General features: G+C 41.3%; 1 protein-coding gene across 2 annotated transcripts in view; it reads left to right on the forward strand.

Annotated features, from left to right (window-relative positions):
- akap1b (A kinase (PRKA) anchor protein 1b) overlaps positions 1–16,518 on the forward strand; it is a 38,150-nt gene that overhangs the window by 13,482 nt on the left and 8,150 nt on the right. The gene's annotated exons all lie outside the window — the stretch shown is intronic.

The raw sequence follows: 16,518 nt of genomic DNA on the forward strand, positions 1-16,518 counted from the left end.
CTTTTGTAGGTTAGTTATAATACTGGACCATTTCTAAATTGATATCGAAAGGCTGTATTTAGAGTAGAAGCCTACTATGTCTGGTGCCAGGACTAATCTAACTGTTAAAAGCTGCATTGGTACAAAACCATCCACATTCCTCCAACTGAGCTGTAGAAGGCTATTAAGAATGTAGCTGGCTAAGATAATTCTTGGCGGAGTTTGTCAAGGTGGCAAATTTGTTTTCAGTTTAGGAAATTAAAAACTCTGTTGGGATACCAGTTGTCACTTGAAGATCTTTTCCTTTGTATATGGGCGTCTGGGTGGCGTAGCGGTCTGTTCCGTTGCCTACCAACACAAGATCGCCAGATTGAATCTCGGCGTTAACTCCGGCTTGGGCGGGCGTCCCTACAGACACAATTGGCCTTGTCTGGGGGTGGGAAGCCAGATATGGGTGTGTGTCCTGGTCACTGCACTAGCACCTTCTGTGGTCGGTCAGGGTATCTGTTCAGGGGGGAGGGTGATGTGGTCCTCCCATGCGATACCTCTCCCTGGCGAAATGCCTCATTGTCAGGTGAAAAGAAGCGGCTGGCGACTCCACATGTATCAGAGGAGCCACGTGGTAGTCTGCAGCCCTCCCCGGATCGGCAGATGGGGTGGAGCAGTGACCGGGGTGACTTGGAAGAGTGGAGTAATTGGCCAAGTACAATTGGGGAGAAAAGGGGGGGGGGGATCCAAAAAAAAAAAAAAGACGTTCCCCTCGTACATCTCCTAACCATTGTGGATCTGTCTGTACTGGCAAGTTAGCCACACAGTGCACAGGACAGTTGACCAAGGTTACAGTGCGTAGCGGTGTTTCTGTTGTGACCAGAGCATCAAGAAAAAGAGGCAGAGCTTATAACTTGTCAGTTGAAGTGCTACAAAGACACATCTTGGTTGTTACATTTGGTAGAATATACAGCGCATATAAAGTCTACACACACCTGTTAGGCAGGTTTTTGTGCTGTAAAAAAAATGAAACCAAGATAATGTCAGAACTTTTTTCACTTTTTTTTTTAATTGTGGCCTATAATAAAAATTAACTGAAAAACAAACATTTAAGGGGAGGAAAAAAAACTTACAATAACCTGGTTGCATAAGTGTGCACACCCCTAAACTAATACTTTGTTGAAGAACCTTTTGATTTTATTATAGCACTAAGTTTTTTTAGAAAATGATACTTTTTCCCGCTCTCAGGTTCCAATGGATGAATGGATGGATATTTTTTCCCCCTAAAACGTTTCTGATTGTTTTTCACTTTATTTTTATAGGTTGCAATTTCCAAAATAAGCGGAAAAAGTTCTGACATGATGTATCTCAGCTCCATTTTTTTTGTTTTGTTTTTTTTACTTGACAAAAACCTGCCATTTAAACCAAGGTGTGTAGTCTTTATATCTACTGTAGATGAGTAATAAGAAATGTCAGACCCCTTTCATAGTTCTGCTTTGGATATTTTGCCACACCATATGTAGCTGCCTGCAAATTTGATGGGAGATGATGTAAGAAGAGGCCTTTTGAATAATCTTCGCTAACCCAGCTGAAATCATGAAATCGTAAAAAGCAGTTGGTGAGGATAAGAATACTCGGTGCTGTAAATTAGAAGTACTGCTTGCCCTTACCAGTTTGGTGTTAATGGCTTTCTTCATAAAACCTTATTCTTTTAAGTCTCTTACATTTGCCATCTTGTAGCTCAGGATCTTCGTTCACCTTGCTGACGCCTATGGTGAGGTGTAGCATGTTTTTTTTTTTTTTTTTTTTTTTTTGAATTTTCCCCCCTCGTTTTCTCCTCAATTGTATCCAGCCAATTACCCCACTCTTCCGAGCTATCCCGGTCACTGCTCCACCTGCTCTACTGATCCGGGGAGGGCTGCAGATGACCACATGCCTCCTCCGATACATGTGGAGTCGCCAGCTGCTTCGTTCGTTTCACCAGGGGGATGTAGCGCGTGGGGGGATCATGCTATTCCCCCCAGTTCCCCCTCCCCCCATGAACAGGTGCCCCAACCAACCAGAGGAGGCACTAGTGCAGCGACCAGGACACATACACACATCCGGCTCGCCACCCGCAGACACAGCCAATTGTGCCTGTAGGGACGCCCGACCAAGCCAGAGGTAACACAGTGATTCGAACCGCCGATCCCGTGTTGGTTTTGTTTTGTTTTTCAGCAAAAAAGTGTCACAAAATGTGATCCAAATGCTTAGTTGCTGTGTGCATAGCCAACGTTATGTCAGAGTATTTTACGCAAGCGAGACGAGGAATCTCTTGAGTGGTTTGGAAAAGTTTCAGTGGTGGTATTCATGAAATCAAAAATGAGAGAATTCTGCAGACTCGCATCTTAGTTGTATGAGCTCTACCTTTTAATCATTCACATTAATAAATTAACGAATAATCTTTAATTTATACCATAATATAGCTTCTGTCTAACCTTTATTTTCACAGCTTACTTGTAAAAACTGTGCTGCTTATTGCGTATTCATTCATCAAACTGTTTACTTTCCCTTTATGTTGAGAGATAATGTAAAATCAAATTTTTTTATTTCAGGTAAATGCAATGGGTGCATTAAAAAATTCTCTATTACTACTCTCCTCCTCCGCCACTCTACCAATTGTTTTTTTTTCTTCATTTTACACATTACCAATTGTCCAAGTTTCTTCCAAATAGGAGACGAGTGGTGAGAGGGGTAGAAATGAGATGAGAAAGTGAGAAAATATGAAAGGCTATTGGCATGGGATCGAAGTTCGATCTTCTGTTCAATACTATGTTTAATATACATTTTTAATTTATTTTTATGTTATTACCTGCAGTTCTCACAGGTGACTTCAGTAGCTAATATATCCTATATAAGATGGCACATTATAAACATTCTTTTATCAGAATCAGAATACTTTATTCATCCCCAAGGGGAAATTGGGTTCTTCTACAGACACACGCTCTAGTAAGAAAAGAAAAAAAACCAACTAAAAACTAACAAGAAAATAGAAACAAATAGAAATAAAATAAGAAATAGAAATAAGAACAAAATATATCAGCAAGCATGGTGCAAATAACACACATAACACATTATGCTGAATCAAACAACAGTGTTGTCAGAAGTTTTAGGTGCTGGTGCCTCACCCACCATGTTTTTAATTTTTGGTATGTCAGATTTTGGGTGGGTTCTCAACTAAATATACTTTCTGGGTAGGATACATGTGTGTCCTCTGTGGAAGGACACCTCAGGAGATGTTCTATGGTGGCACAGATATTTCTGGTTCACAGAGGAGGGGAGGTAGTAATGAGGGAGATGCTCTTTGTATTGAGATGCACCCACTAGCTCAGTGGTTATTTATTCATTAATCCTTTTGCCATCACTGTACTGTTTACATTAGTTCACAACAAAGACTGACATTTTCAGTGGTTAAACCTTTTACTATCACATTACAGGTGGCACGGTGGCCCAGTGGTTAGCACTGTTGCCTTCAGCAAGAAGGTCCTGGGTTCAAACACCAGGCCGTCCCAGGTCCTTTCTGTGTGGAGTTTGCATGTTTTCCCCGTGTCTGCGTGGGTTTCCTCTGGCTGCTCAGGTTTCCTTCCACCATCAAAAAGACATGCATGTTAGGGTTAATACTCCTGCCTGTGCCCCTGAGCAAGGCAATGGAAAGAACTGGAGTTGGTCCCTGGGCGCTGCAGCTGCCCACTGCTCCTATACAATAGGGTGGGTTAAATGCAGAAGACAAATTTCATTACAACCCACAATCACAAAATAAAGTGGCTTTCGTTTTCATTCATTATCATTTATCATCATGTTTAAATATAACTTGATACATTAGTAATTTATCCAAAGCATATACACATACTGCATTGTGTTATGGCTGACACGCTATATGCAAAATAGGGGTGTACGATTCAGGAAATCTCACGATTCGATTCTGATACCTGGGGTTTCGATTCGTGATTCAAAATCAGTTCTCAACTCAATACATTCATAGATTTGATTTTAGATTGCTGTTTTGGTTACTTTTCCCATTTGATTGTGGTAGACACTTTTATAGGTCTCAAATAAAAAATCACACTGAATCAAATGTAAACGTTTGCTACTCAGTGTCAACCCTGAGTCAGATTTATTTTCCTTTAGTCCACTCAGTCAATAGGAAACCAAGGCAGCCCAGAGACAAAGGGTAAAATTAACACTTAATACAAAAATAAAAATGATTGCAAAGATAAAGTGCAAACCTTCAAATAATAACTTAAATTCAATACTTAAATTCAATATTCAAATAACAAAATCAAACAAACGATAGCTGCCTGCTACATTGAGCTGCAAAGTGCAAACAAGAACTGTTACATTTAGCTGTAAAGTACACCACTGCCTAGAATGTCTAGGTTCTTCTGTAGAAATAGAAGCTGGTTTACATGCTCTGAAGTGAGCGTGCTCTGCTGTGCAGTTACTCTGTCCCCAGCAGTTGAGAATACCCTCTCTGCCACAACGCTAGTACCAGGGATGCATACTAGATAGCGTTTAGTCAACTTAGCCAGTAGGGGAAAGACAGTCTCGTGGGACCTCCACCAGCTGAGGGGATCTTCTGCAAGTGATAGTGGGGAGGCTTCCAGATACTTTTTCATTGCCTCTTCAGCTCTGGTGTGGGCAGATTTAGGGAAAACAACTCTGACTTCAGTGAATGTCTTGCCCAATAGATTCATCAGTGAAAAAGATTATGTTCTTCTTTTGGGGGCAGGGCCTTCCTCTTCATCATCACCTAGGCCTTTGTCTGGGCCACCTGGCTCCTCAGCATGGTCCTCAGGCTCTTCCTGCTACAGTGAAAGACCACAAGAAAACAAAAACAAGAGTCAACAAATAAGCTCATCTTTGTATTCCAAATTCAGTGTTGTTATTATATCTTGTATATATAAACTAAGGTCCCACTCCATTTCCCTAATATAAAATAGGATACAACTGATATATTCTTACTACCAGTCTGAGGTCCTGAGCGCTCTGGAGCAGGTTTTCATCAAGGATCTCTCTTCTCTGTACTTTGCTCCATTCATCTTTCCCTCGATCCTGACTAGTCTCCCAGTTCCTGCCGCTGAAGAAAATCCCCACAGCATGATGCTGCCACCACCATGCTTCACTGTAGGGATGGTATTAGCAAGGTGATGAGAGGTGCCTGGTTTCCTCCAGATGAGACGTTGGGCATTCAGGCCAAAGAGTTCAATCTTGGTTTAATCAGACCAGAGAATCTTGTTTCTCATGGTCTGAGAGTCCTTTAGGTGCTTTCTGGCAAAGTCCAAGCGGGCTGTCATGTGCCTTTTACTGAGGAGAGGCTTCCGTTTGGCCACTCTACCATAAAGGCCTGATTGGTGGAGTGCTGCAGAGATGGTTGTCCTTCTGGAAGGTTCTCCCATCTCCACAGAGGAATGCTGGAGCTCTGTCAGAGTGACCATCGGGTTCTTGGTCACCTCCCTGACCAAGACCCTTCTCCCCCGATTGCTCAGTTTGGCTGGGCGGCCAGCTCTAAGAAGAGTCCAAACTTCTTCCATTTACGAATGATGGAGACGACTGTGCTCTTCGGGACCTTCAAAGCTGTAGAAATTTTTTGTACCCTTCCCCAGATCTGTGCCTCGATACAATCCTGTCTCAGAGGTCCACAGACAATTCCTTTGACTTCATGGCTTGGTTTCTGCTCTGACATGCACTGTCAACAGTGGGACCTTATATAGACAGGTGTGTACCTTTCCAAATCATGTCCGATCAATTGAATTTACTACAGGTGGACTCCAATCAAGATGTAGAAACATCTCAAGGGTGATCAGTGGAAACAGGATGAACCTGAGCTCAATTTTGAGTTTCATAGTAAAGGGTGTGAACACATGCAATATTTTAGTTTTTTATTTTTAATAAATTTGCAAACATTTCTACAAAACCTTTTTCGCTTTGTCATTATGGGGTATTGTGTGTAGATTGACGAGAAAAAAAAAAAGAATTTAATCCATTTTGGAAAAAGGCTGTAACATAACAAAATGTGGGGAAAGTGAAGGGGTGTGAGTACTTTCCGACTTTCCGGATGCACTGTATGTATGTATGTATGTATGTATGTATGTATGTATGTATGTATGTATGTATGTGTATATATATGTATATATATACACTACCGTTCAAAAGTTTGGGATCACATTGAAATGTCCATATTTTTGAAGGAAAAGCACTGTACTGTTCAATGAAGATAACTTTAAACTAGTCTTAACTTTAAAGAAATACACTCTATACATTGCTAATGTGGTAAATGACTATTCTAGCTGCAAATGTCTGGTTTTTGGTGCAAGGTCTACATAGGTGTTAGAGGCCCATTTCAAGCAACTATCACTCCAGTGTTCTAATGGTACAATGTGTTTGCTCATTGGCTCAGAAGGCTAATTGATGATTAGAAAACCCTTGTGCAATCATGTTCACACATCTGAAAACAGTTTAGCTCGTTACAGAAGCTACAAAACTGACCTTCCTTTGAGCAGATTGAGTTTCTGGAGCATCACATTTGTGGGGTCAATTAAACGCTCAAAATGGCCAGAAAAAGAGAACTTTCATCTGAAACTCGACAGTCTATTCTTGTTCTTAGAAATGAAGGCTATTCCATGCGAGAAATTGCTAAGAAATTGAAGATTTCCTACACCGGTGTGTACTACTCCCTTCAGAGGACAGCACAAACAGGCTCTAACCAGAGTAGAAAAAGAAGTGGGAGGCCGCGTTGCACAACTGAGCAAGAAGATAAGTACATTAGAGTCTCTAGTTTGAGAAACAGACGCCTCACAGGTCCCCAACTGGCATCTTCATTAAATAGTACCCGCAAAACACCAGTGTCAACATCTACAGTGAAGAGGCGGCTGCGGGATTCTGGGCTTCAGGGCAGAGTGGCAAAGAAAAAGCCATATCTGAGACTGACCAATAAAAGAAAAAGATTAAGATGGGCAAAAGAACACAGACATTGGACAGAGGAAGACTGGAAAAAAGTGTTGTGGACGGATGAATCCAAGTTTGAGGTGTTTGGATCACAAAGAAGAACGTTTGTGAGACGCAGAACAAATGAAAAGATGCTGGAAGAATGCCTGACGCCATCTGTTAAGCATGGTGGAGGTAATGTGATGGTCTGGGGTTGCTTTGGTGCTGGTAAGGTGGGAGATTTGTACAGGGTAAAAGGGATTCTGAATAAGGAAGGCTATCACTCCATTTTGCAACGCCATGCCATACCCAGTGAACAGCGCTTGATTGGAGCCAATTTCATCCTACAACAGGACAATGACCCTAAACACACCTCCAAATTGTGCAAGAACTATTTAGAGCAGAAGCAGGCAGCTGGTATTCTATCGGTAATGGAGTGGCCAGCGCAGTCACCAGATCTGAACCCCATTGAGCTGTTGTGGGAGCAGCTTGACCGTATGGTACGCAAGAAGTGCCCATCCAACCAATCCAACTTGTGGGAGCTGCTTCTGGAAGCGTGGGGTGCAATTTCTCCAGATTACCTCAACAAATTAACAGCTAGAATGCCAAAGGTCTGCAATGCTGTAATTGCTGCAAATGGAGGATTCTTTGACGAAAGCAAAGTTTGATGTAAAAAAAATCTTATTTCAAATACAAATCATTATTTCTAACCTTGTCAATGTCTTGACTCTATTTTCTATTCATTTCACAACATATGGTGGTGAATAAGTGTGACTTTTCATGGAAAACACAAAATTGTTTGGGTGATCCCAAACTTTTGAACGGTAGTGTATATATGTATGTATGTATGTGTATATATGTATATATATATATGTATGTATATATGTATGTATATATATGCATGTATATATATATGTATGTATGTGTGTATATATATATACACACACACACACACACACACACACACACACACACATATCTAGCTATATATATATATATATATATATATATATATATATATGTAAGTAAGTAAAGTGTGTGTGTCATGTAGGGATACACCAGTTTATCACACACACATTATATATGGTTGTACTTGTGAAATCTGTATTACAATTTATTAAGCATAAGCACACACAATTATGATGTAGTGCAAATCATTTTTTTACACTTATTATTTGGATAGAAAAATTAGCTCAAGTGCTGCAGCCTCAGCAATCACCTTGGAGTGTATGTCATGTTGTTCATCTTGGGAGAGGAAAGGCAGTGCTTTAAACCTGGTACCCAGGGTAGAGGCAGTGTGGAGCATATTTTTCTCCACCACACTTGTTTATTTCTTGGCCAGATCTTAGTGGATTGCCTGTTTTATTTCCCGGATGATCGGTGTGTCACCACAGAAGCCTGCTTCTGTGTCGTGGAGTAGCTGTGCATGCAGTGGCGCTATCACTGATAAAGTCAGTGTGCTATCCTCAGACATTATGTTGGTTGCCTCTTTCATTGGCTTGAGGGTCATAGTCATTTCTGCGCTGGTGACATCCATTTCATTTAGTGTGGAGGTAACGCGGAGATTCGAACTGACGATCCCTGTGTTTTTAGGTAATGGAATAGACCGCCACACCGCCCTGACGCCCTTCAAATAGATTCTTAAATATGGTATTTGGGGCACTGTTGGGCTAGCAATGGAGTAGGCTGTGTTTAGTTTGAGCTCTCGCCGAACCTCTTGTCTTATTTAAAATTGATAAGCAATTGATAAGCGCTTTCCATTATAAAACATTCTGAAATCTGACCCAAAGGTATTTGGAAAGTCAGACAACAGTTGGATCTAGGTCGATGGCAACAAATCTGCACAAATATAAATACAGCAGCGGACCATCCAGACCTAGGCCCAATGCCCCCTTGAATTCAAGCTCCACCGGCACCCCGGTGCGAACGACCCCACCTCTTCCAGAAAGCCCAAACATGGATGCTGAAGCCCTGAAATCAGAGATCCTTCTCTCACTAAAAGCGGACATCTCGGCTGTGATAAAATCTGAACTGAAAAATGCACTTGCCGAAGACTTTAATTTTCTTAAAAGTGAGCTTCAAGCAGTAAAATTGGAAATAACAAATAATACGGCGGCGATCCATTCTGAGATTGACCAAATGAAAGGTACAGTCAAAGAGGTGGAAGGTGGGCTATCAACATGGTCAGACCAGGTGGCAGCGCTGCAGACGACGGCAACTGATTTGAAAGCAGAGGTGGTAGGGCATAGAGAGAAATTTGAAGACATGGAGGTAAGAATGAGATGCAGCAACATCAGGATACTGGGGGTAGCCGAGACGAATGGATCAAGCTCCATTGCATCGGTCTCAAAGCTGCTGAGAGAAGCACTAAAGAAATGCTTGTAGACCACTCACATAAAAGCCTGGCTCCAAGAAGACCAGATGGGGAAACCACGCGCTATCGTAGCTCAGCTACACTACTATTACGATTGTGTCGATATGCTCAGCTGTGTGCACACTCGAGCTCCACTTCGATTCAACGGGGAGGTGATTGACATTTTTCCGGACTACACTGCAAGCGTCGCTAAGGCCAGGGCTGCATTCACGGAAGTTGGGAAGCTGCTCCGTAACCATCAAGGCATCCGGTATGGGATACGGTTTCCAGCCCGTCTCTGCATCATGTACAAAGTAGAAGAGAAGCAATTCACAGACGCAGCTAAAGTGATGGGCTACATTAGGAAGTACGTCATCCCCGCAACAGAGGTTGGAGTGTGAGAGACTGACCTTTATGTTGCTTATATGTTATTCCAATTTAAAGCGTGCCCCAGGGCAGAAATAATCTGTTTGTATTCATAAGAAGTGGGGAAGTGAAGGTAGCTTGACTAGGAGACCATTCTCAATTCTGTTAATGCTCCTCTCTCCTTTATTTTGTCTCTTGAATATTGGTTATCCCCAATTATGGGCTGATAACGTTTTGTTCCATTTTAAGGCCAACTTTAAAGGGCTGATGTTTGTTTAAACTTGCCTCTCTTTTTTTTTTTTTGCCAATCCTACCACTTTTATTATAGTTTATGTAGTTGTTTGGGGCATCGGCCTGACAACAAAGGCTGAAGTATGATTGTGAGACAGAGCTTTGTGTTTATTTACCATCTCAATCTAAAGCCTACTGCAATGGGGCAACAACTTATTTGTTCATATTCACAAGGGGTGGGGAGCTGAAATTGGTTGGTTTGACTGGGAGACTGTTTTCTAATGCTGTTGAGGCTTCCTTTCCTTTCCCTTTAATTATTTTTTTATTAGTTGACATATTATTAGTTACCCTCAGTCATGGGCTTATATTGCTCTGTTACATTTCAAGGCTAACTTTTACGGGATAATATGTGCTCAAACATATTGTCACTATTTTTTTTCCATTATTACCAGTTATATCTTATTTTAGTATACAGCAAAGTTTATGGCGGAAGCTTGAGCAGTTTGCTCTGTAGAGTTCCCCAATACAAACATTAATGTGAGGATTTATTGTGGAGGGGTACTGTGTTCACCTTGTTTTCGTAGGGGGCGTGTACCAGACTTATTCATGTATCGGACTCAATCTGCCAGACGTCTGCTTTACTTTTCACTTGCTGTTATGCTGTTGCTTTTTATAGGTTTCAGATATTCAACCTTTCTCACTTAGCATGACTAAAACCAACATTCCCAGAGGGTTGGATGGTTGCTCAGTCAACTTTGTAAGTTGGAATGTTAAATCACTTAACCATCCAGTGAAGCGTAAAAAAGTATTACACATTTGAAACGGCTTCATACAGATATTGCATTCCTTCAGGAGACCCATCTACGCACAACAGACCATTTCCAACTGAGGGGGACGGGCAGGATGGATACATCACTCCAATTTCCACTCAAAGGCTAGAGGGGCAGCCATACTAATTGATAAACATACACCATTTATGATGATAAGTGTCGAGTCTGACCCCACAGGGCGCTACGTTATTGTGGTGGGGGAACTTTATGCATATGCACCAAACTCGGATAACGCTGTGTTCTTCTCCAATCTTTTTACTCTTTTACCAAACATGACATCACACCATCTTATTCTTGGTGGTGACATGAATTGTGTACTCTCCCCTGTCTTAGACCACAGTTTACCCAAGAAGACCTCCCTGGCTGAATCAGCACGTTTGATTCAGCTTTTTCTTAAATCATACGGCGTAGCAGATGTGTGGCGGTTTCTCTTATTTATCCCCAGTTCATAAGACGTATTCATGTATGGATAATTTTTTGCTGGATAAAAGACCCCTTGTAACCAGTTGTGATTACGGCACTATAGTTATTTCAAATCATGGTCCCTTAACTCTGAAAATGCATATCCCTAATACACAGTCCAGTTATCGCCCTTGGAAACTCAATCCTTTGCTTCTGTCAGAGGAAGCCTTCACTAATTTCACAGTGTCCCAGATTACAGTATTCCTTGATATTAACCAAACCTCTGGAATGTCTTCTTTAACAATATAGGAGTCGCTGAAGGCATATTTACGGGGCCAGGTCATCTCATATTGCGTGAATCAGAAAAAACTTCACTCTAAAATTTCTCTTCTAAACACCGATGCTAAAATCCGTGCTAAAGTTCTGGCACACCGCTTAGAGGGGGATCTTCCCTCCATCATATCACCTGACCAAACAGGTTTTATTAAGAATGATTATTCTTTCTTTAACATTAAGACTCCTTTTGAATATTTTTTACATCCCCTCTCCACCCGGCGTGCCAGTGGTAGTGCTCTCACTTGATGATTGAAAAGGCATTCGACCGGGTGGAGTGGGGCTATATTTTCAACACACTGGAGAGGTTTGGATTTGGCCATAAGTTCATATCATGGATCAGACTCTTACATACATCTCCGACGGCTGCCGTGCGCACTAACAATAATCTGTCCACCTACTTTGAGCTCCAACGTGGCACAAGACAGAGGTGTCCCTTGTCTCCACATCTATTTGCAATTGCAATGGAACCACTTGCTGTAGCTCTGAGGCAAAATACTGATCTCAACGGAATTCAGCAAGCAGGATTGGAGCATAAAGTTTTGCTTAACGCGGACGATATGTTATTGTACATATCACAGCCCCTTTCGAGCCTCCCTAAGTTAATGGTCTTACTGACAGAATTTGGAAAAATATCTGGCTACAAAGTTAATATTCAGAAAAGTGAGCCGAGTCCTTTAGGCGCTGGGGCTAGTCGGATGCCTTTAGAATCGCTCCCTTTTAAAATTAGCCCTAAGAAATTTAAGTATCTTGGGGTATGGGTCACACATAACTACAAAGATCTATATGCAGCTAACTATCAGCCTCTGTTATCTAATCTAAGGCAAAGATATTGAGTGCTGGGACCCCCTAGCTCTCTTTCTGGGTGGAAGAATTAATACGGTAAAGATGAACATACTGCCTAAATTTCTGTATATATTCCAGCGTCTTCCAATTTGTTTAACAAAAACTTTCTTCTCCTAACTAAATAATCAGATATCGACTTTCATTTGGCACAACAACAAAAAAACACCCTGAATTAAAAGAAGCACTCTGCAGAGGCCTTGTACAATGGGAGGGATGGTGCTCCCAAGCTTCATATATTACTACTGGGTGGCCAACATAAGAGCATTGCTATACTGGATGAGGAACGATGTCACTGTCCTCGGATAGACAATTCTGGAGGAGATGTCTGTTGGGTCCATTTCTCTAGCAGCCTTATTGTGCTCTGAACTGCCATTCACACAATCTATTTGTAGCTTTACTTCTAATCCGATAGTTGTACACTCAGTTAAAATCTGGAATCAATTTAGAATATCCTTTTCCCTTAGAGACCTATCGCAGGTGGCAGCAATTGCAAAAAAACACGTTTGTCCCATCAGTAATGGATGAGGCTTTTGATACTTTGTCCAGAAGGGGTATGGTCTCACTGTCTGATCTCTATATTGACTGCAATTTTGCCTCCTTTGAACAGATAGTGCAGAAATGTGATAGTCCCAGATCACACTTTTATAGGTACTTGCAGCTCCGGAACTTTGTAGCCTCAAACTTAGATTGCTTTTCATCATGCCCTCCCACATCTCTGTTGGATTCAATTTTTAAGTGTAAACCAGTCAAAAAACAGGCTATAAGTATAATTTACGAAGTACTATACACGTACAATTTTACGCCTTTAGACCTCCTTAAAAATAAATGGGAAACAGATTTAGAAGAACCAATCTCAGAAAAAACTTGGCATAAAATAATACAGGGAATTTACTCCTCTTTCATTTGTCTTAGGAATGCTGTTATTCGATTCAAAATTGTACACCGTCTGCACTGGTCTAAAGTCAGACTTTCTACGATCAAAGCCGACATAGATCCTACATGTGATCGATGCAGGCAGGCTTCAGCCACTCTGCTGCACATGTTTTGGACATATTCAGATTTTTACATATTTTGGCAAACCATCTTTGAGACCTTCTCTAAGATGTTTGGAAAAGCAGTAGCACCGTCTCCATTCATTGCACTGTTTGGTGTGGTCCCAGTGGGCACCCCTCTTAGTGGATGGGAAATCAGCATGTTGGCCTTTTGCTCTCTTTTGGCCAGGAGACTGATACTGTTTAAATGGAAAAACCCCGTGCCACCGACATAGTCACTGGATCAAGGAAGTCATGTACCATCTCAAATTGGAGAAGATTGGATATACTGTCAGAGTCCACTAGGAAATCTCATACTATTTGGCAGCCTTTTTTAACCTTTGTTGAGGCTATGGAAGCTGACAGCACGACAATGTAATCCTTCTTTTCCCTTGTTTTTAATATACAGTTTGTGCTTGAAAGTTTGTGAACCCTTTAGAATTTTTTATATTTCTGCATAAATATGACCTAAAACATCATCAGATTTTCACACAAGTCCTAAAACTAGATAAGGAGAACCCAATTAAACAAATGAGACAAAAATATTGTACTTGGTCATTTATTTATTGAGGAAAATGATCCAATATTACATATCTGTGAGTGGAGTGGCAAAAGTATGTGAACCTTTCTTCTTACGCTGGAATGCAGTGTTTTCCTTTCTCCAAACGTAACACTTCTCATTTAAACCAAAAAATTCTATTTTGGTCTCATCTGTCCTCAACATTTTTTTTTCCAGTAGTCTTCTGGCTTGTCCATGTGATCTTTAGCAAACTGCAGATGGGCAGCAGTGTTCTTTTTGGAGAGCAGTAGCTTTCTGCTTGCAACCCTGCCATGCACACCATTGTTGTTCAGTGTTCTCCTGATGGTGGACTCGTGAACATTAACATTAGCCAATGTGAGAGAGGCCTTTAGTTGCTTAGAAGTTACCCTGGGTTCCTCTGTGACCTGGCCAACTATTACACGCCTTGCTCTTGGAGTGATCTTTGATGGTCAACCACTCCTGGGGAGGGTAACAATGGTCTTGAATTTCCTCCATTTGTACACAATCTGTCTGACTGTGGATTGGTGGAGTCCAAACTCTTTAGAGATGGTTTTGTAACCTTTTCCATCCTGATAAGCATCAACAACACTTTTTCTGAGGTCCTCAGAAATCTCCTTTGTTCTTGCCATGATACACTCCCACAAACGTGTTGTGAAGATCAGACTTTGATAGATGCCTGTTCTTTAAATAAAACAGGGCGCCCACTCACACCTGATTGTCATCGCATTGATTGAAAACACCTGACTCTAATTTCACCTTCAAATTAACTGCTAATCCTAGAAGTTCACATACATTTGCCACTCACAGATATGTAATATTGGATCATTTTCCTCAATAAATAAATGATCAAGTACAATATTTTTGTCTCATTTGCTTAATTGGGTTCTCTTTATCTAGTGTTAGGACTTGTGTGAAAATCTGATGATGTTTTAGGTCATATTTATGCAGAAATATAGAACATTTTAAAGGGTTCACAAACTTTCAAGCACCACTGTAATTTCATTTTACTTGTGTTATTTGTTTTTCTTTTATGGATGTCTGGTTATACAAAATGTTTATATGTGCATGTCTGGTATTTGGGGGGTGGGGGAATTGGTTAAGTTTTTCCTGTTCTGTTGGACTTGTTTGGACCGATGATATAACGTCAAAATAAAAATAATAAGACGATTAAAAAAAAAACCTATGGTATTTTGCATATGTAACCATATATTATATGTATGTCAATCAAGTATTATCCATATCACCCATCACTGCATATGGAGTGGGATTTAGCGTGTAAACAATTAATGAAAAAGCATTTTATTGTCTTCAGAGTTTAGTTGCAAAGCTGGCTGTTTTATACTGAAATGTTATAACCTGCAGATGAATGTCTTTAACCCGTTGTTCTCTGGGAGAGTATTGACTTTCTAAAGATCAGGGAGCTGTCTAGTAATTTTACCCAAATAAAGATTCCATGCCTGGAATGCAGGTTTTGAAGGCCAGAAATTTCAGCTCCTGGAAAAGCTATTGCTTTGCAATTGGAATAGAGCGACAGCTCTTTCAGCCCTCCTGATACATGGTCATTTTTTGCTGTGATTAAGTTGAAATCTTATTGATTGTACCTCTATCACATAACTGATTCTTGGAAATGTGGAATCTGTCTAAGTCATAACTGTTTCATGATACCCAACCCTGGTTATGACCCTAGTGTTTGAGCTCTCCAAGTTCCAAAAAACCGCCCAAAGTGAAACGAGAATCACGGCTGATGTTCGGTCAGCAGCTAGCCCACCGCCACACAAAAAAACATGGTTCCCATGTTACCTCCGGCTTGGTCGGGCGTCCCTACAGACATAATTGGCCATGTCTTTGGTTGGGAAACCGGATGTGGGCATGTGTCCTGGTCACTGCACTAGCGCCTCCTCTGGTTGGTCAGAGTGCCTGTTTTGGGGAAGGGAGAACTTGGGGGGGGGGGGAATAGCGTGATCCTCCCACGCGCTACGTCCCCCTGGTGAAACTACTCACTGTCTGGTGAAAGGAAGTGGCTTGTGACTCCACATGTGTCGGAGGAGACGTGGTAGTCTGCAGTCCTCCCTGGATCGACAGAAGGGGTGGAGCAGCGACCGGGACAGCTCGGAAGACTGGGGTACTTGGCCAAGTACAATTGGAAGAAAAGGGGGGGTGGGGAGGGAACATGGTTGATCCTGAGTGTTAGCCGTCGACTTTGAAGTATTCTTGGTAAAATCTTTGAAGTTTTGTCTGCCAAATCTGCTTTTGGTCACAACAACTTTGCATTGTCGTACTTGGCTGCTACCTGTCATTGTTCCGCTTTTGGCGACTACAGTAACAAAGTGAAACACTTTGCCCTGTATCATTTTTCCACAAGTTCTACATGACAGTACCCATTTTAAAAAATGAATTGCTATGTAAAAAAAGTTATAATTTTAAAATTCTTGAATTGGCAATTGTCACAAATACACCCAAAAAATACGACATTTTTTGGGTGAAAGTCTTCAGGCTTGTAAGTGAAAGTTAGGCTTCATTGGTTGTGTTGAGCTGTATTTCAGATTTTTGTACTCATTGAATTCTGATGACATCCTTCTGCTGACCTGAAGCATCTTGGGATCTTTTTTGAGGAGAACGTGTACCTTTTGAGTCTTGCTTATAGTGAGCAGTGGT

The sequence above is a fragment of the Lampris incognitus genome, chromosome 7 (genome assembly GCF_029633865.1).
Source record: "Lampris incognitus isolate fLamInc1 chromosome 7, fLamInc1.hap2, whole genome shotgun sequence".
In the NCBI taxonomy this organism is placed as follows: domain Eukaryota; kingdom Metazoa; phylum Chordata; class Actinopteri; order Lampriformes; family Lampridae; genus Lampris; species Lampris incognitus.